At 43.5% G+C, this 21186-nt stretch overlaps 1 protein-coding gene across 1 annotated transcript in view; it reads left to right on the forward strand.

Annotated features, from left to right (window-relative positions):
- tmeff1a (transmembrane protein with EGF-like and two follistatin-like domains 1a) overlaps window positions 1–21186 on the forward strand; it is a 109209-nt gene that overhangs the window by 27365 nt on the left and 60658 nt on the right. The gene's annotated exons all lie outside the window — the stretch shown is intronic.

The following is a 21186-nucleotide window of genomic DNA, read 5'->3' on the forward strand; positions in this document are numbered from 1 at the left end:
AAGCCACGAATAAAGCATCTGCAGACTGATCTAACGTCCCTGTAATTTCTAACAGGGGCACTAACAGTAGAGCAACATCTCAGATCCTAATCTGAATCATTCAGACGTATGACTCACGTTTGTATGGCTGCTGCTGGATCTCATTTCATCAATTTGTCATTTAACACCTTCCATCATTCAGGTTTCAGTCCTGTGAGCAGGAGCTGCAGCTGCCATGTGCTGTTGAAATGGATGCACCTCTGTTGTGCTTCGTGTCGTTGGCGACCTGTAGCAGCTGAACTTTAAGAGCAGATTCAGAGTCATCAGTGTCGTGCAGTGAGCGGTGAATTCATCACATTCAGAGTTTGTGGTTGGTTGTGTGTGAACATTTTAGTTTGTGGTACCGACTCAACAGAAGAACATGCTGCAGCGCGGTTCAGCCGGAAGCAGAGCGACCTCCGTCAGCCGATGCTTACGGGAGGTGAGGATGACGATGCATGCATGATGAAGCCAAAGCTTCAAAATTGCAAAACCTAAAACAACAACTGATCTTCAGGTGACGGCTCAGAGACCTGGCAGACCCAAACGCAGACACCAGACAACAAGGTCCAAAGGCTTTAATTGACAGTTGAAATAATGCAGAGACTGTGTGATAAAGGAAGCGCTGGTGGAAGGTGGGCAGGCACATGTGGAGAACCTGGAGCACAAAGAGCTGCGACGATCACAGACTAACACCTGAGAGCAGGCTGAGTGTGTCCTGAAAAAACCATCTGTAAAGATTACAGATTATACAGTAGGGCTGAACGATATATCGCATTTGCGATAATATCGCGACATGATCAAGTGCAATTTTCTAACCGCAAAGGCTGCGATTATACTCTGGACATGTCCAAATTCATGGGCTGCATCCTCCTGAGGCCGCATTTGTAGACCGATTACGTCACAGCGACGTGCCGAAGGCTGTCCAAATTACTACCATATCCCAGAATTCATAGCGCGGCCCAGCCAAACTCCAGTTTCCAACAATGGCGGCCGCTACTAAGTTTTAAAATTACTCATACTAATCTTTCAGGGTCACAAAATAAACTTTTAACATATTTTCAGGCGAGAAAGTAGTTGTGTAAACATCAAATATCTGCTCGGTTTATCAAGATATCCCATATTTGCAAAAGTGCTTCGACGTTTTCAGAGGCGTCTGCTACCCACCAGCTCGACAGCTAGCCGGGAGCTCGAGGGTTACTGATGCGGCCGAGAACGGCACAACTCCCGGCACATCATTTTCAGATCACCGCGGAGTTTCGCTGCTCGGGTTAAACGTAATATATAAGTCACTTAGACAACCTAAAAATGTTATTGTTGGGCTTTTTTCAGTGTTTTGTTTGTTCGTGAGTAAATCGGTTTGGCTGAGATTAAAGTTATTAGATTAGATAAAATAAAACTTTATTAATCCCCCGGGTGGGTTCCTCCTTGGTTTTCACACAGCTGACTAAACGTCAAACAGAAAACTTATTAAACAGAAGTATGAGACAGTCGAGAATTTACACCAGTGTCTGGTTATATTTTAGATAGCAAGAAGCAGACGGCCGAGTTTATTAAACTCCACCGAGACAGCGGTGACGCTGATCAGAACTAGACCGTCCAATTTCACGCCTTTAAACTTTAAAGGCGTGTTTGTGTGTGTGTTTATACAATTGCTATTATGTTTGCACTTTATGTGTAATGTTACTGACTGCAGAGATCAGTAAGATGTGTGTATTTTTTATTTATTAGTTTTATTTATTTAATATTATTTTTTAATTGAATGACTGTCTAGTAGTTCACAGATGTCGAAAAACTGAGTGTGGTAAAGCCACTGATTTTTTTTATGTATATTTCTGCAATCTGCACATTGTACTGACTTTCATTTTAATGTTTACACCAGGGTTCCTTGTCAGCACTTTATGCTCAGATGTTTGTAAGCTAAAAATAAACTATTGTGTATGTTCAAATATACTGTTGTGATTGAAGAAGTTAAATAAAAATGTCAGTCATCAATTCATGCATCACCTCATGTCATCATAACAGAGGTCTGTCTTCCAGGAAAGAACAGTTTAAAATTAATGTAATATAGTATTGGCCATACTATATGATGTATTGCTTGTCTTTGTTTAATAATACAGAAGACAAAGACCTTAAAAATAATCGCATATCGCATCGCAATCACAATATTGGGGCAAAAAAATCGCAATTAGATTATTTTCCATAATCGTTCAGCCCTATTATACAGATTATAGACTGAGAGGCGTTGTGCCAAAAACTGATTTCCAATGTTTCCGTGTGTTTTTTGTGTCTAATATATTTTTGTATGTTGGTGAACAGGGTTTACAAAGGGTTTTATATAACATTTAAATATTACCTGCAGGATTATTTCTGGTGTTTTCTTTTAACTTGCCTGCGTTTGAGGAGGAACCTCCACGCTGAGCTGCATTCGGCTAAATTAAACGCTCTTCCTGTCTGACTCTGATTGATGGCGCTGAAAATGTCGGCCGAGCTTGATGAGCCCCCTCGCTCTGTGTGGGGCCGGCTGCTTTCACCAGACTTCCACCTGTTTGCAGTTCGCGTCTCGCCGCTTGTTTATCTCAGTAGCTCTGCTTCTTCTTCTGAGGTTTTTGTCTCGCAGTACTCCGACTGCAGCCGGAGGCCGTTTCTGTCTCCAGCATCTCGCCGCTAAAATCTCTCTTTTGTCTTCCAGAGGAGACAAAGCGATGTCTCGAACTAAGGCGCTCATCACGTTGCTTCTGAATCAATACCAGGGTGAGAAATTTTCCATCTCCGCTGCGCCGTTAACACGCCAGATGTGAGATTTATGTGATTGGTTGGGTTAGGTGAGGGTGAGGTTAGACACCGCGAGGCAGAAAGGAAGACAGATCCTGACAGACGGTTAAGGAGGGGAAATAAAACAAAGGATAAAACCAACGTGAGAGCTTGAAATTGAAAATGCAAATGTGAGGCGAGGCAGAAAACCAAGACGGTCGTCTGTTTGCTTTGTGACAGCGGCTTTAAACAATCCAGTTTAATCATTAAGGTTTCTAAATGTGTCGTTGCTGCTGTTGTGAGGTTCGCCGGCTCTTTGTCCGCTCCTCGGGAAGCGGGGGAAGATTGTGACAGATTTTGGGTCGGTTGCGAGGTCGTGGCGAGCTGACAGGGGCGTCCACGAGGTTCATAAACAGTCCTAACATGCAGAGAGGCCGTAAACAGTCTGTGAGAACGGCCGCAAGGAGGACAAAGGGGCCTCTCAGGCTCTGCTTGGCGCTGCTCGCAGACGCTCTGAAGAGGTTTCCACAGTGAAAGCAGCACTTTTATAGCCGGGAAATCACACAGACGCAGCAGAACTGGACACCAGCAGCAGAGCTCAAAGGTCTCGCTCAAGGAAACACAATAATTAACACACAAATACAGATTTTATTCAATTTGAACTCTTTGTAAGATCGTTTCTTGCACGCCTGGTTGTGATGTGGCAAACAAAGGGGAGAACATCGCTGGATCACAAGTTTAGTCTCATAAACGAGACTCTTCAGTCCAACATCGTCGTGCTGTGTGGCCTCCATGACCGAGACCAGTGCAGGTCAGCGCTCTCCACCCTCAGTAATACAGACTAAAAATAACACAACAGCACACTCATGAGAGCTGGTGAGACAGAAACACTCACGGGGAGTTTATAGCAGCGCGAGCCTCGATTTATAACGTTTGTCCTCATCGTTCTCAGGCAGTGTGTGAAATGCCTCACCTGTCTCACCTCCACTCTTTCTTACACACCTGCTGAAACAAAAAGTTAAGGAGGACATAAACGAGCCTCTGCAAACATGGAGAGAAACAAATCTCTCATTTAAAATGAAGCCAGTCTGTCTGGTTTTGACATCAGGGCTCAGTGAAGCAGATCCAAAGATGGCAGAGATGCACGAAGCTGTGGTCGAGTCACAAGTGTGTGTTTTTTATATGCAGAGATCCCAGTAAAGGTGAAGTAAATATGAATCTAATCTAATGCTAATATTGAATTTCATTGAATTTCTTCCTTCTCTCACCCCAACCGGTCGCAGCAGATGGCCCCGCCCCTCCCTGAGCCTGGTTCTGCTGGAGGTTTCTTCCTGTTAAAAGGGAGTTTTTCCTTCCCACTGTCGCCAAAGTGCTGCTCATAGGGGTCATATGATTGTTGGGCTTTTCTCTGTATGTATTATTGTAGGGGCTACTGTACAATATAAAGCACCTTGATGTGACTGTTGCGATTTGGAGCTGTATAAATAAAACTGAATCGACTCATTAATAGGAAAAAAAGCCTTTGTTGAGCTTGCACCGATCACTGTGACCGCGATCGAGCCCCGACTTCATCGTTCATCTATAGAAGCTTATGAGGAGAAATCGTGTGATGTCACATGTTTTGTTTGACACAACAGTTACAAGCATTGTTGTTTCTTATCAGGCTGTTACCTCTTTCAGTGTTGTGCACATAAAAATGCTGCAGAACCCACAGAGAGGATGAAACCGCGTTAAACAACCAGGTGAACATCGAGACCTGCAGGTTTACCTGTTGACTCACATCATGCATGTAGAAGAAGGCACTGCTTCCACCCAGCTGCTCACTTATTTCCCAAAGGGGATGAAAGTGCATGTTTGTGTCTGCTCTCTGTCTTTAACCAGCGCTGTCACACGTGAGGCAGATGTTCTAACCGCTGCACCCCAGAACACATCTGCATGGACACCAATTCAGAACTGAAAAAAAGAAGCGAAATAAAAATCCACTGTTCCTATCCTCCGTTGGTGCCACTGCAGAAATACCGAGTCCTGTTACAGAGAGTGGGCGGAGCTACATTTAACTGACGTGTGCTGAACCCCCGTCCCTGCAGTCATTAATGTCTTTGAAGGCGAGATAAGTGACATAAATGAGACCAAAAATCTGCCTTCTCACATTAGTCTGAATGTCAGATCCTCTGCAGGTGAGAGCAGACGGGACAGAATAGATCCGACATCGGCTGAGTCGAAAATATATAAAACACTTTGCTGCAGATTGGGAAGTGTAACATTTTTCTGAGAGCTGTGAGTAAGGCTCAGTTGGTTTGAGACAAAGTGGCTCTTTACATCCTTCCTGCCATAAAAAGCCACAGTCTAAGAAAAACCCACCAACATACAGTAAAGCTGAGCTCGCTGCAGTGTTAATTCACCGGCCGACATCGTATTGAGACAAATTACACTGTATGAAGTTATAGGGCGGTAATTATGCAAATTACACAGCGGTTCGCGGGGGTGGAGGAAGTTGAAGAGGCTGACACACAAGCTAATTCACAGCCGGTGGCGAGGTGATGAGGAGGATGATGGCGACTGTGAGGAAGCGGTTTGCTTCGAGGGTTTGGATGCAGCTGCACCACCGGGATGGAAACATCTGGTGGAGGAGGTGAGACAGCCGCAGGAAAGCAGTGAAAGAGAGACAGAGAAATCACCAAAGGACTGAAATTTAAAGGATAATGAGGAATACGTTTCGTTAACGCAACAATGCTCATGTGCAGAGAAGAAGCGGCCCTGACTAAATCCTGTCGTGGTACCAGGTTCTGGTCCTGAGTTTGTCCTCATTCGTTAGTGGTTCTTGTGTTTCCCATCATGCCCTTCTCTGTCTCCTGTCTTTCCTTTGTGTGAGCTCTTCCTCTTTACTTTAATGTTACAGTTTCATGAAACTGCAGCGGTCTGATGTGACGCAGAGGGACGAGCAGGTGATTTATCAGATAAAACTTTACAAAAATGCATTTTGGGTGAACTTTTGAGGGTCACATCACCATGTGGGGTTGGCTCTAAACTAATTTCTGCCCACATATTGATACGGAGCTCATATCACTAAGCTGTGATCTGTCCCATGACACTCACGCTCAATTTGGCTATCAACAAATCGTGCTGAATTTAAAAAGAAGAAAAACAGAATTTGGCTTCAGGCTGCAGCACAACAATCATTTGTTTGCAGTTTTTAACAGAGCTTAAAAGTGTTTTCCTGCCCTGATGGATTTATTTGGATCTTTTTTGCTGATGACGTTCTCCGAGCTCAACATTAAGAAAAGAAAAAGGACATTTTCCCTTTGTGGAGATCCTTTTCTCACAGCAGGAAGGTCAAAGGTTGTGTACAAAAATAGCTGATTGTGAGGGCTGGGACCTGCCTGATTTAAATTCTGTCTAATTTCAAATTCAAAATCATCTTCTTACCTGTGGAGCTTTGCAGCACAGCTCATTTTTGGATTATTTGCCAAAAAAGTGACACAAACTGAGATATCACAATAATGTCAGTGAAGTCTGCTGCAGGTTATTGAGACTCACTCCTGCTGAAACTCAGCAAAGCCGCACATGCAGACTGTTCTGCACTCAAACAGCCCCCAACACAAACGCGCTCCCAGGACTTTTCAGCTTTCCGTTTTTCAAATGAATAGAAGCTATTTATTGTTTCCCATATGTCAACTTTAATTCAAAGAGTCGCCTCAACATAATAACAGCAGATAGTTTTATTTTCAAAGCTTCAAGCTGTGGAAAGCGGCTCCAGTGTTTCTGCTTTATTTAACCTGCCAGCAGTGCCAGATTGGGCTTTTTCTGCCCTGTTGGGTAAGCTGCTGTAAAACCGTCGTCGCCAGATTTCTGCTGTTTGTGCCAAAAGTCAGTCAGGTCTCAACACACAGGCACATATTCTGTTCCAGCATCACCGTCAGATGTCTTAGATCCACCATGAACCCCAAAATCTGCTCCTGTCACTGGATAAGTCACCCGATGACTGTCATATTTTTACTAGCTTCTGCTGAAGGACGGCCTCTTTCACCCGTTAGACTGCGTCTCACACACTGACTGTACTTGAGCCTCTCAGGTGTATCTTTAGCTGTCCAGGTGCGTTTTCCATCTCATCGTAGTCATTTTTAAACACAGCATCATTTGTAATTAATGGACCGTCATCTGCGCTCTTATTTTGAAAGTTCAGTCACTGCTAACTAGCTTCAGCCCTTCTTGTGTTTCCCCTCCAGCCGGCTCACTCGACGGGGTCCCGTCGTAGCCATCAGGTGTCAGAGTCGAGTGTCGGTCTTTGATTGTTGTTTAGCCTTTAAAGCCTTCAGACATTTTGTGCTTGTGCGCCGTGAAACTAAGGTGAACAAAATCAGTGAAATAAAGATGTTATATTTATTAAGTCACGAAGGTTCCAACATTCAGTCAACGAAACCAAAATAATACATTTGAAAGTCTGATTTCAGGAGCAGTCAGTGGATCGTATGACATCCTTCTGAGCGCAGTGATTGAATGGTAGTGGTGCTCTTTACGATTCAGACGCATGGACGGTTATTGCACATTTTTCTAGGACACCATCCTAAAACTGTTGCAGGGCATCCCGTAATGCCAGTGAGGCTATTAAATGTGATTAACGGGGCCTTTTAGCTCCTCGAGTATCTGACTGTTAGTCTTTTTGGAGCGCTGCTCTTTCCTAAATGTCCGTTTGGCTGCGGTGGTGGTGGAAGCAGCTGCAGGAGTTTCTGGCCTGTTTGGATTTCTGTCCTCGGTGAAACCACCTTTAAGCTTGACAAGAGAGAACAACATGGACAGACGGATAAAAGCTGCCAACAAACACGCAGAATGAAAGCGCCCGCGGTTCCTCCTCTCGACTGGCCTTGGCCTCGTCTCTTTTCGTGTGCGTTTTGTGTTGTCGACCTGAGTGCTTCGGTCTCCTGTGGCAGGCTGAGAGTTTGGGGGAGGGGAGGAGGTTTGTGTGGAGATCCTCTGCAGCGGCTCGAACAGTGAGGAGAGCAGCAGAGCAGAGGTTTCAGTGGACTGATGGACGAGTAGAAAACAGATTACTGTCAGGGTCGCAGCCAAAGGTGAACGGGAGGAGAATTACCTTGAGCTACTGCCTCGAGCTTGCACCAGGGTTACACTTCTGTTAATGCCTTAGCCAGGAACTGAAATATTTTCATATTTTTTTACCCAGAAATACTCTGTTATTGCAAATTAGTGAACCTAAAAACAATTAGATTCGTCCTTGTAATAATTAGAGAATCTCGTAGCGCCTGCAGGAAAGCATCATCAGAAAAGTGAAGGTGAATGTTGCTTTAATAAACTTGAATTCTTTCTTTCACACACCACCATTAAATGAATATGAACGTTTAAACTAAAGGAATATTGACATGAATGATTTCTGTCCTCTGACCTTGTTTTTGGAGGCAAAAATGGCCATATTAGGGATATTCTGTCATCGTTTAGATAGGGTAGAAAAAAAATGCCTGAAACTCGAGTCTGCAGAGCAGTCTGAAGCATTAGCTTTTAGCTTACAAAGATTACTTGGAAACTTTAGCCATCTTTAGCATCCACGACTATTACAGTGGTGGATGCTAAACATGGCTAAAGTTTATATGACAGAAGCTAAGACAGAGAAGGACAGATCCACTTTAATTTTCTCTTAGCAGTTATAGTTTTTGCTATATATAGCTATTATCTTTTTTTTATTGCTGACATGAACACAAAATAGCTCCCAATCTATCTGATTCTCATGATTAGCCAATAAAGAGACAAGGAAATCAGGCTTGATAGAAGCAGTTTTGTTAGCTAGGCTAACATTTTTACACTGTTTGCTGTAGCATAAACATTGAGAAGGAAAATAAGAACAAAGCCAGACTTTTATCATTCACTGTCCTCAAGGTTGTTACGTGGAAGTTGCAAAAAGAAAAGCAGCAAATCTTTTCTGAAAGTTGAAGATTTATTATATTTTATTGGGGTTTTTTTTAAAAATTGCAAATAATTGATTGGATCATCTGATTAACTGGTTTAAACCAGTTATATTTCCTAATTTGTCTTAGAGAGACATGTTTTTAGTCCAAAAACGAAGTCCTCACAGTATAAGGAATACAAGGATATGCACACGCACACACACACACACACACACACACACACACACACACACACACACACACACTGGCTTTCTTTCTAATGATTCTCAAATGTCAGCCTGATTACAGTTTAGATAATAGGATTCTCCCACTCTCTCTGTCACACACACACACACACACACACACACACACACACACACACTGCATATATCTTCCAGACTAAGAGCCTGAGGTGAGCCAGCCTCTGACTTCTTTCAGCACTTAAAGTCTTTCATCCTGTCGTCAGCTCTCTGTTCGTCTTCCTCCTCCTCCTCCTCCTCCTCCGACTGTCTGCTGGATATTTAGGAGCTGTCTTTGCTTTCTGCCTCGCTCTCCTCTTTTCTTTCTCTGAAGCTCAGCTCTGACTCGGCCTTCAGGAACTAAAATCATTTTCTTGTTTCTTCATCTTCTCTGACTGTCCTTAATTTTAATTATGTAAGCAGACGAGGACCACATTAGAGCTCAGTGGGAGGAAATGCAATCCCCTCATTTATATAAATGAAGAAGCATATCGAAGCATTAGAGCTCCAGAAATGCAGTGAAATACTTTACCGACCTTTAAATCTTTTATTGTGATAATCCGGCCAGACTTCCTGGCCTGTACTTTCTTTTCATGCGTGCCTGCTCTCATAGAAATTAGTGAAGTGACCCAACCACTCATGTGCCGACTCCACAGAAAAGAACAAGCTCCTCCTTTGTTCTCCTGGTTGACGACATCACCGACCTTCACCGAAGGGTGGAGATTTTAAATGATTGACTCTAGTGGAAGAGCTAGCCTGGAAACATCAATCCTTTTAATCTCTCTTTAAAAAATGCAACCACTGTTTGAGGTTTTCTGCTGAGATCACTTGGGCGCCCCGAGGTGATCTCCGCATAAGCGTAACAAAGTAGTTTGGGTTCAGAAATCAAACCAAACAGTGACTGAAGCTAAAGTAAAAATGAAATGCATGAAAAATAAGACGACTTCATCCAGAAATATTTATCCAAACACTTGACGTGAACCCATGTCTCGTCTCACATCAAAGTTTGAGCTACTCCACCGTGCACCACCCTCCTTATCTTCTAGTATGGACTTCATCCGTCTGTCACAGACTGGATATAATAGATGGACACATCCACCCATTGGTTTCTGGACTCTGCATTTGTTTTGGAGCCAGTCATGTTTCGATAAGCAGGTGTGTGCTCTGTGTCAAGCTAATGGTAACTAGTTTATAAAGCTGCATCTATAAGCACGTGCAACATGCATATATAATTAGTGCTTAGTTTCACACTTTGGCAGCAAACCCAGTGCATCCAGTAGATGTTTATTTATTGGATACGTCAAAGAGGCATCAGAGCTCCAGGTGATGACTTCATTAGAGGTAAGCCTAGCAGTCGAGTGTGTCACCTTCCAGCAGAGGCCACGCCCCTAACTTTTAACCATAACAAAATCCAAAAAATAGTCACTCGCCGTACGGTCGTTGTGAAGGAGGAGGAGTCTGTGGCGACTGACTCGAGGATGAGCTGCATCCAAACTGAGCGATGATACGTCGCAGACTCTTACTGGCTCTGTGTGGGGTTGAAAGAGCATTTACCTTTGAAGATTGTCCTTTTGGTAAATAATAATAAAGCTGATGCAGTACGAACAGAAGACTGGGATCAACACTTGGTAATCCGTGTTGATCCCAGAGATGAGCTTCCATTGAAAAATGCTGATATTTGTATATTTTTAATAACATTAGTAACAGCAGAGCTATGATACGCATGATATAAACATTTTAAATGTGAAAATATAACAAATAAATGTGAAATATCCAAATACAGCGACACACTTTTGAGCTGAGGAAATCACAATCTTACTTTGTTGTCGCTCTTGTGTGTTTCCAAAAATAATTTTCCACCTCAGCGTCAGCGTGCTGCTGCGGTACAATTGATGGTTGCCATCTCATGTAAAAGGAGCACATAATAGCTTTAAAACCTTCACTTTTCAGCCAAATGTTAGCCTGCATGTCCTGCTGTCAGCTCTTTGTGGGGCGAAGTCAAATTGGCTGAAAAGTGCTCCCCGTCGCGCAGCTTTTACTGCACATAATGTGCGCCTGTATAATGGCACTGTATGTCAGGCAAAACAGAAATAAAATACAGCCTGAATTATGGCTGAAAGTACTTTCCATCTGCAAATAGGTTTTCCATTAACTGTAACAACAAAAATATTGAGAGCAGTGAATCAGCGAGGAGCGTCAGCTGCAGCGTCGGGTAGCTTTAAGGACATCTCTCTTCATTTCTCTCTGCAGTTTTTCCAAGTGAGGTTTTTTAAATGAAGCTCTAAAAGTACTAAATGGATTTTTGGAGAATGTCTTGAATGAAAGTAAAGTGAAAAGCAGCCGTTTGATTCTCTCGGTGCCTCTGTGAGTGAAATATGTGCTGAAATGTGTAATTAAAGAACAGGACAGGAGTGGGTTGTTGTTGGTGTGATTAAATGAACCCTGATGTGTGGCTCAGCGTCAGCGGCTGTGATGACCGGCATCATTAGGTCCATGAATAAACCAGCCTCAGAGAAGCTTTTCATAAACACTACAAACACAATTAAAGCCTCGTCGGGCCGAGATGGCGGGAAGCCGCCGAGCGCTAAGGTGGCAGGTGAGTGCCGCTGCTGCCACCTGGAGGCGGGGCTCTGGCCCGCGGGATAAATAAATCGCACTTCAGTGAGTTTTATTTCACGGACGCACCGGGCTGGATAACGAGTCGGTCCGGCGGCTCGTTTAACGCCTCGGTCTGAAGCGTGTCACAGCTCAGCGGCTGTTTCACACCTCTGCAGCTCGCCGTGACGATACGCGGACAGGTCAGGGGACGACTTTAAAAACTTTAGTGATGGCGAGACACCTGAAGGACGGGCTGTAAAAGGCAGGAGTTTAGCTGCTGGTTTCACAGCTGAAATTAGTGCAGATCAGTCAGAGATCTGGCAGCGTGTTCACAACAGAACAGTTGCAGATTTATAGAAACGTGAATTCAAGCTGGTTACTTTGTGCCGTCGCTCTGACCTGAAGTTGCTGCTCTTGTACTGAAGCCTGTGGCAGGTGGGTCACACCTTAGCCTAAACACAGGACTGGGTAGCATTAGCTGTTTATAGCCAACAGCCTGTGAGGTTTGTGTTGAAGGAAACACTCATTTTCTGTAACTGTTGAGAGTGAAGACTCAAGATGTGGACGTGTGTGGGACATCTTCCAGTTTCTCATCATGTTCTTGTTGAGCGTGTGGCTAAAGCACAGCCTAAGCTGGTTCAGATATCAGATGCTAAACAATGCTCCCTCTGTGAGCTTTGCCAGCTAGCTGTGTAGACGGGTATCTGCTGAGCCATCAGCTGATCTTGGTTGGCGTTGAGATCAGCTGATCTGCCAGGATCACGGTGGAGCTTGACTCTGCGCCCTGTCTGAATTAACGCTTTGCTGAATTAATGAAATCCAAATATATCCAGAGTCCAAGGAAAGAACCCTGCTCTGACACTACTGCACAGAGAATTCCAGATTTTCCAGAATGCATGGAAAATCTGAGACGATGTCTCTGTGAAAACTCCTTCTCAGGCTTGATTGTTACTAACGAGCCAATCTGCTGACGGCAAACTGCGACCCGACTTGTTGGAGAGACTTCCCCGGAGGTCAATTACTTCCTGTTCTGTCTCTGCGTCAGACTCCAGAAAGAAGCTAAAAGGAGTTTTGGTGTCGTTCTGATCTGCTCGACATGAATAAAACATCAAAGCTGTTATCTCTGCGCTGCACTCGCTGCTTCCCAGGTGAAGATTAGTCTGCAGCAGCCGCGGCTGATGAAGCCAAACGAGCCGAGCGTCTGCCGGCCCTCCAGGCCTCCCGCGCTCAGACGCCCTGGAGGAAATAAAAACTCGAACCTGGACAAATTAGTTGCAGTTACAAAGAGGAGGAGGAGCTGTGATTGAACAGCAGGTCCTTCGGCAGCATCTGCTGAGATTCAGACGAGGTCGGGGGTTCAAATCCCTGAAATGTAATCGCCGCCTCATGTTTCTGTGCTGTGTGCTGCTGCTTTGGCCTCATTTGCACTTTTGTTTTCACACGTCGGATCGTTTCAGGAAAAAACACCGTTCAGAGCCCAGCAGAGCGAGGAAGAAAGGGCGAGCGCGCTCAGGAGGAATTTTATCGTAACCATGTTTTTAGACCAGATATGAAGTTCAGAGGATTTTGGGTCCATTTCAAATCCCATAATAAATATTCAGTTCTGACGCCAGTGGGAGAATCACTTCCTTCCAAAGTATAACCAACAGCTGGGATTAGGGATCAGTTTTATTTTCAGCCCAGTGACTTTCTCTGTTTGTAGGACACGATAAGTCACGTAGCTGCTCTCAGACAGCATCAGGGAGCTTTTCCTCCATCGCCGAGAATCCAGTTTATAAAACCGACGAGTGTTTGGGACTCAGCATCAAGTGGATTTTTTAATTTAAAGACTTTTAAATTGCACTGATATGTATTTGTATTTGCTTTGAATTTGCATTTTCCTACTCATGCCACGATTACCACCGCCATGTTGTTTCTTTGGAGCCAGAGGTCACTGTATTTGCTAACTAGCTTGGTTAACAAGCAGCGTGTCCAGTCTGTGAGACCGAGACATCACAGGGACGTTAACGTTAACGTTCCCAGAATATTTCAGTTCACTTCTGAGTTTCTGTTTTATTGCAGGAAGTTTTTTTTCTCTCTTCGACCCTGCAGATTGAAAACTCAGTGTCTGTAGATTGTCTTTGTTAAACGTGTCTTCTGAGACGCTAACTGAAGGCCAGGGAGGCAGCTGTAGTTTAAAAAAAATAACAAACACTTTATTTAAAAGTGTTAAAGTTAAAGACATCATGTTCGCATCGCTCGCAGCGATAAAGCTGAGGAGGAGGAGGAAGGGGCTGTCGGGCTTTCATGTTTTATTCAAGCAGCAGAAGAAGAACAGACAAAAGCTCTTCATCCAGCTGCTGCGGTCAGAAGGTTTCACCAAGATCGAGGAAGAAACAGGAGCCGAGCAGCTCGCAGCGTTTACTCTTCATCAGTCAGCAGAGCTCAGATCCATCATCAGCCCCACTCTGCGCTCTCCTTCACATCCACACGTCTTTTGTTTGATAGCGAAGACACATTTATGAACAACTCTCACAGCCTGTTTCCAAAAAGTGTGCAGTTATTTGTGGAGTATCAATAAATCAGAGAATAAATCCCAGACAGGAAACAGGTGCAGTGAAACCTGGCAGACGATCCCGCCTCATAAAGATGTAGCTGTTTTTAAAGCGCATTATTTTTACTACTAAAACTACGATAATATAAAACTTGAGCGAAACAGTTATTGTAGTAATTAATCAGAATTCATGATTTTCAGAGGAACATCTGCACAGAGGCAGCGTCACTCAACTTTACTGAGACAAGTCAAAGTCAAATCGAGGACTGAGTGCTGCTGCTCGCCTGCTAACCGGTACCAAACGGAGAGAGCATATAACCCCAATTTTAGCCTCTTTACACTGGCTCCCTGTCCCCTACAGGATCCAATTTAAACTCTTACTTTTTGTTTTTAAGTCACTCAACGCCCGAGCCCCCCCCTACTTGTCAGAGCTCCTCTCTGCCTATGCTCCAGGAAAACCCACGAGATCTAGTTCAAAACTATTGTTGTCCATTCCACGGACTAACCTCAAATCTCGTGGTGATAGATCCTTCTCTGTGGCAGGTCCCAGACTTTGGAATAGTCTCCCCTTTAATATTAGATCTGCTCAAACTCTTGAGCAATTTAAATCTTTACTAAAGACACACTTTTACGCTCTGGCTTTTAACACATTATGACCCAAGCATTTTGGATTTATCTGAATTAGTTAGTATTGTTTCAATTCTTCTATTTTATTGTTTCTATTGTTATTATTGTATTACACTGTAGTTTTTAATTTTATTGTTATTGTTAAGCACTTTGTGCAGCATCGGCTGTTGGAAATGTGCTATATAAATAAATCTGACCTTGACCTTGACCTCTGACCTTGACTTGCTGCGACAGAAACTGCCTTTCTGGTTTCTTTCTCGTGCACTGAGTCATCAACATCATCGTGTCAGCTCAGGGTTCAAAATGAAGCTAAACACTAACAGCTGCAGTTTCTTCAAAGGCCACTAGAGGCTCCAGCAGTGAGTCCGTCACACAGACTCCAGTGTTTCTAATGTCCAAAGGAAATAAACATGTTTACAGCCTTAAAGGACAACTTTAAGCCTGTTACTCAGTTGAGCCATTTTAAGGCCTAACAGAGAAGTTACTACTTGAACTGAAGTGTCCCTGCTAGCTGTCTGCTTAGCTTCACCTCAGCTAACTGGAATCACTGAGCAGGACCAGTGGGCTGTACTGGAACTGCTGGTGTGTTAAAATTTCACCGTGATGGTCAGAACATCCGACAAGTTTCTGCTTCAGGTTTGGTGAGAAACTCTTTCACTGAGCGCTAATTAGCAGATACCTGGATGAGGTCATTGCACCTGTGCAGCTTATTCAGCCTTTAACTGTCTTTTTAAGTATCATCACTGATGGCTGCAGAAACACAAGGTGCTTTAGGCAGCTGTTGTTGTGATTTGGTGCTGTGTGTATATAACACTGAAAGGTGGTAGTAGCTTGAAAACTGGTAGATGTGGGTGTTGGTGAGGTGACCGTTTCATCCTCGGATGAAGATTCCCAGAAAGTCTGTTTTCTTGCCTCAGAGGAAGCCATACCGTTTTTTCCTAATTCACACAAAACACACGGCTGAGGGCATTTCAACATTTAAACATGGGACTCAAATGGTCGTTAGGGGAACTGCAGCTTTTGTCATCTGTGTTAGTTTATTGTATTTTACGTTGTTAAACTCTGGGATCATCTCCAGGTTTCGTAATGAGGTAATTGTGTAGCTGTAAATCACCGGGGACGTTAAGACTGAATGAGATTCTTCTGTTTCACAGCCATTTCCTTTGTGCTCTGACTTTATTTTGAAGGCGCTCTGACATGTTTCCTCGTGGCTTTGGTAAATCTGAATATACTGGATGTGCAGCTTCACACATCAGCATTCACGATGGGTTTTAGGCACAAAGTGAACGATCACAAACCGATAGTTTTGTTATGCAGTGGGTCCATTGTGCCTGTAACGGCACAAAGAAGTGGAACATTTGGGTTTTTGAGAGGGGGGGTGAAGTCCCATCATGCATCACTGATGTTTGTACTTTACATGAATGTCACGCCGCCTCCCTCTCCTGTTTCTCGTCTCTGCCGAGGATAAATTCTCTGCTTTTAGCAAACCAAATCAATACGCCACAGCAGTCCTTGAGAAGGTTCCACTTCTCTATGAAATGAACCTCACTCTGGAGATATCAGCCTGTGTGTGTGTGTGTGTGTGTGTGTGTGTGTGTGTGTGTGTGTGTGTGTGTGTGTGTGTGTGTGTGTGTGTGTGTGTGAATGGTTTTTATCAGAACTTTTCAGAGGATGTTGAACTTCCTGTTGCCTTTGAAAACGATCTTTTGTCTGGAGAAGAAAGGAGTGCGATGAAAGTTTCACTGATGACGCTGTTAAGGACGCTCTAATTTTCTCCGATGTCCTTTTCAAACTCTGAATCCTCGATGAGCCAGAACATTAGGAGGCGAATAACACGGCTTATCCTGATAGCATAGATGTCGAGGTCTGGATATGTTGGGCGTACGTGAATGGTGAGGGTGTTGGATGTGATGGAGATTGAAAGGTGTCGGGACTAAACCTCGTATCGTGAAGCTGTCGTTGGTGCTCCCCGTACCGAGGGCCATTTGGGAGGCAGCTGACTGTGAGCTATAGAGAATCTGCTGCTAATATCTTTGGCATCGCTCTAAAGCAGCCGGCCAAATTCCAGACTGTAGAGGCCCACTTCTAAATCTTCTGCAGCAAACCCAAACCTTTTAATGACTGCTGTGATCATCATAGAGCAGAAAATCACACAAAACTGCACAAAAAAAGTTTTGTGATATTATTTATTTGTTTTGATTTTGTGGTGATTTACTCTCCAGTTTAATTTCTCAGGATCAGAAATAGAGGATTATTAAAGATTATGTCTTTCGTCCTGTCTTCCTTCTCTCACCCCAACCGGTCGCAGCAGATGGCCCCGCCCCGCCCTGAGCCAGAGGTTTCTTCCTGTTAAAAGGGAGTTTTTCCTTCCCAATGTCGCCACAGTGCTTGCTCATAGGGGGTCATATGATTGTTTTTCTCTGTATGTATTATTGTAAGGTCTACCTTACAATGTAAAGCGCCTTGAGGTGACTGTGATTTGGTGCCGTATAAATAAAGTTGAGTTGAATTGAATTAATACATCCTACATGTTCTGAGTCAGGCGTGAGTCATATAAACGTTAAACCATCTGATTTTTAAGGTTGTGCATCTGTTTCTTTAAAAAAAGAAGAAGAAGAAAATAAGAAGATTTTCAGTTAAATAAAAGAAGTTGAATTTGCTGCTTACGTGCAGTACCGCCGTTGCCCACCAGGAGGCCGTGGTTTTCTGTTATGTAAAATTTTCAAATATGTTTCAGATGGCAGACACATTTGGGCCTAATTAGGGCTACTTTACTAATTTGATTTTACAAGGATTACATTATCGTTAAGTAAGGCGATGCTGAGTTTCGATGAGTAATCTGAACTGCTAAACTCCAGAGCTACAAAGCTTAAACCAACACTACAGAGCCAGAGTCTGCAGTTCCTCTAATGTCCACTCGAGGCTGGCTTAAAGACTGAGTCTGTCCCCACAGAGTCACACGATATCTGATTCCAGCATAACAGCTGTAGCAGGAATATTTTATTATAGATCTGACTCATGAAACTGGGTGGAGGAATTCAAGGCGTGACGTCCCTGAACTGGGTCTCATGGCCGTGTTTGAGCTGGTAAAAGTGTTAAAAGCAACATCGTTGTGGCCAAAAAGATAACGTGAAGAAATGCAGTCCAGATGTGGAATAAACTGCAGGTAGGTCAGTCTTCATACAGCCTGGGTCTCATCTTAAATGAAGTAAAGGTGAAAGAAGAACACGATGGTAACATTTAGGGCTGAGGTAGCTCATCTGGGTCCTGTAGAGGGTTTAATAGGAGAAAAAAAAAGTAGTCTTTCCCAGATTTGCCTGTAAATCCAGAGAAAAGCAGTTCTAACCACCTTTCAGACGGGCTGTGTCTGCTCCGGTGTGTTGGAGTCACATATCTGTGTCTCTGCAGGGAAAGGGTTAAAAGGATGTCGAAGGACTCGGAGCAGCAGACAGAAGATGAAGTATTGACGTCCATCTCCTGGAGTCAGGGCTGCAGGGGAGGGGGGGTAGGGGGGTGAGATAACGAGCCGGAGGAGAGGCGGGGTGGCCATGACGACCGGGCCGGGCTCGAGGGATTTGGGAGGTGGATGTGCCTCCAGGCGGCTGCTGCCACGCTCCGTCAGCTTCTTTAGTTCTGCTCCGATCCAAAGGAGGGAATTATGTGCATTTCAAATCCCTGTTTCTGTTGTAAAATGTATGAGGCCGAGGAACCCGAACACAACACGGCCGGGGTCGACTACAAACAGAAAAACATCAGCAGCGGAGGCAGATAACACGGCGCGGACACACAAACAGCGCCAACACACAAACAGCGCCAACACTGGTTTGTGAACGAGGCGCCTTCATCTGCATGTGTGTCTGTCTCCAGCTGGAGGTTTAAAGACTTCGGCTTGTCGTTCAGCATAATCCCAAATTGTCTGGGTATTAAACCTGCAAACAGGAAGCAGCGCACACACACACACACACACACACACACACACACACACACACACACACACACACACACACACACACACACACACAGCTGATCAGCAGTCGGCCTCCAGGCTGATGGATGTGGCTGCTGCTTGGACTTAATTAGCCACGACTGCCCTGCAGACCTACACGAGGCTGCTGAACCGGCTCATTTGCTCTGATTCTCCTGGGTTTGTCCATTATTTCTCACAGAGACGTCAAAATCGAGAAGGTGACACCTGAGATTTGAGAAATGAGATCAATAAGTGGAGGAAACTGGAGCAGCCGGACGATCGGATGGCATTAGGACAAACGATGATGCGACTCTGGGATGTTTAACGATGGTTGGCTCTGCAGCTCTGAACGTTTACTGTCAGAATTTAAACTTCATATCTCACATTTTCTGTATTTTTTTTTTTTATGTCTCACGTGTTTCATTTGCTATTTCATTTTTTCCTGTATTTACTTTTTTGAATTTTTGAATAACTTCTCTCATATTTGAGATTCTGTTTCTAATGTTATTTTTGGCTCATTGTGTTATATTCATATTTTATATTGTTCTAGTTTTTTTGACATTTTTTCTTTTCCAGTAATTTTAATATGAGATTAATACTTTTAATCTCAGATTTAAGATTTTCTCATATTGAAATTTTTTTTTTGCACAATTTTTCTGACTTTATTTTTAAAAGATTTTTACTTGTTAAAAATCTTTGAAGCTCTCTGTGTTTGTTATTTGTATTGTTTCCTCTCATGTTTTTACTTCTCATTACTTTTACCACATTTTTGGATTTTTACTAACCTTTTTAACTTTTTTTTTTCTTCTTCTTTTTTGCCTGTCCCATTTGGCTCTTTTTAACCTTTTTAACTTTAACCGCAGTTTATTTTTCTTTCTCTGTCACAAATTCACCCCTGAAAGTGAAATCTGATGTTTTGTTTGCTCGTCTCTGATGATGTGACGTTCACGTTCACTAATCAGCATCCTGATGATTAACTCTCAGATCAAACAGGTGAGACTCCTCAGCTGTTTGGCTCAGTGTGAGGTTCACGGTGAGGAAAACTGAAATTATTGATCAGTAACTGATCACATGTGTAAGCTTCACACGTTCAGCATCGGTGAATGTTTGTGATATTTCTTAAACAGCATCTGTTTGCGCGTGGGCCTTGGCTGAAACACGTAAGAGGATTTTCACATCAGACACCATAACATTCATTTTAAAACTCGGCTGTTGTTACCTTGAACGACTTCTTCCAAACTCGCCTGTTACTCTTTTGTTTTCTTGCTCGTTGAGTCTGAGTGTTATTTTCTCAGCTGGAGGCTCACATTGCCCGTCTCTGAGACGCTGCTGAGCTCCAGGGTTGGCTGTTACTGCGGCCAGCGGCGGCCATTTTTGGGACTCGGGGAGGTTTGCAAACAGTAATTACAGGCCATTACACGGCTTCTCAAAGCCACTCGGCAGCGCTCGTGCCGGCACCGAGGCGGGAATCTGCTGCAGGAATCTCAAAGGAAATGTGGATTATTCAAGTTCACATTACATTTCTGAGCCGTGTAGGCCTGTTATTATCTGTGTGTGTGTGTGTGTGTGTGTGTGTGTGTGTGTGTGTGTGTGTGTGTGTGTGTCGGCTCTAGAAGTCTCGCAGATAAAAATGCCCATAAATAAGTCGCCTTGTGACATTTCATGAACTGCTCGTGAGTGAAAGTTTAAAGAGCCAAACTGATTCAGGATCAGCTGCGAGTTTGTCCCCACAGCATTCAGCCTGAGAGCGACGCTCTGATGTTTCAACAAGTTTCAACACATCAGTATCATATAGGTGTGTTTTCTACTACTAAGAGGGGCGGGGCTTCTGATATTAAAACCTTTTGTGTGAGAGGGGAGGCAAATAACAAGTTGAATAGATGGAGGTAGAAGGGCTTGTTTCAGACGGATGAACCGAGAGGATAAAACGAGTCAGAGTCCGAGAATAAAAACCATGTCGTGCATTAACTTATAAAGATTTTTATTTTGAATTTCTTTTTAATGTAACTAAACATTCAATAAATAAAATAAAACTAACAAGCTTCCTGATGAGGATTTTATTGACTCATTATAATTTATGTATTTTTAGGCTCCTTGTTTATTTCATTGTAAACTATCGTACCTTTTTATTGGCTGTTAGGCCAAAGTTTGGTTCAGATATGTGCTGGTTACACCAGAATCCCCCAAATTAGCTGTTGCCTCACAGAAGTCCCTCCCACCTGCTAACAATCCTTCTGAGGCTTATTTTGACTGTGCACCATGCAAAGCTGGGGGCTTATTATTATTATTAGTATTATTATTAGTAGTATTATTAGTATTATTATTATTGTTATTATTATTATTATTGTTATTATTATTATTGTTGTTATTATTATTTTATCCTTTGAAGTCATACAGTAGCACCTCTTGGAGTTCTAACTCCATGAGCCAGTTTACCAGGTTCGGATTAGCCTAGCACCGAACTGAAAGGATCTTTATTAAAAACAGTTTGTGGTCTAAGACGAGACCGACTGTTGTCCATCCCTGTGAAACTGAGCCATAGTGTTTACATGTTTA

The sequence above is a fragment of the Copadichromis virginalis genome, linkage group LG18, assembly GCF_057382275.1.
Source record: "Copadichromis virginalis isolate Kocher_CV1m ecotype Utaka linkage group LG18, C_Virginalis_male_GT1.1, whole genome shotgun sequence".
Classification (NCBI taxonomy): Eukaryota; Metazoa; Chordata; class Actinopteri; order Cichliformes; family Cichlidae; genus Copadichromis; species Copadichromis virginalis.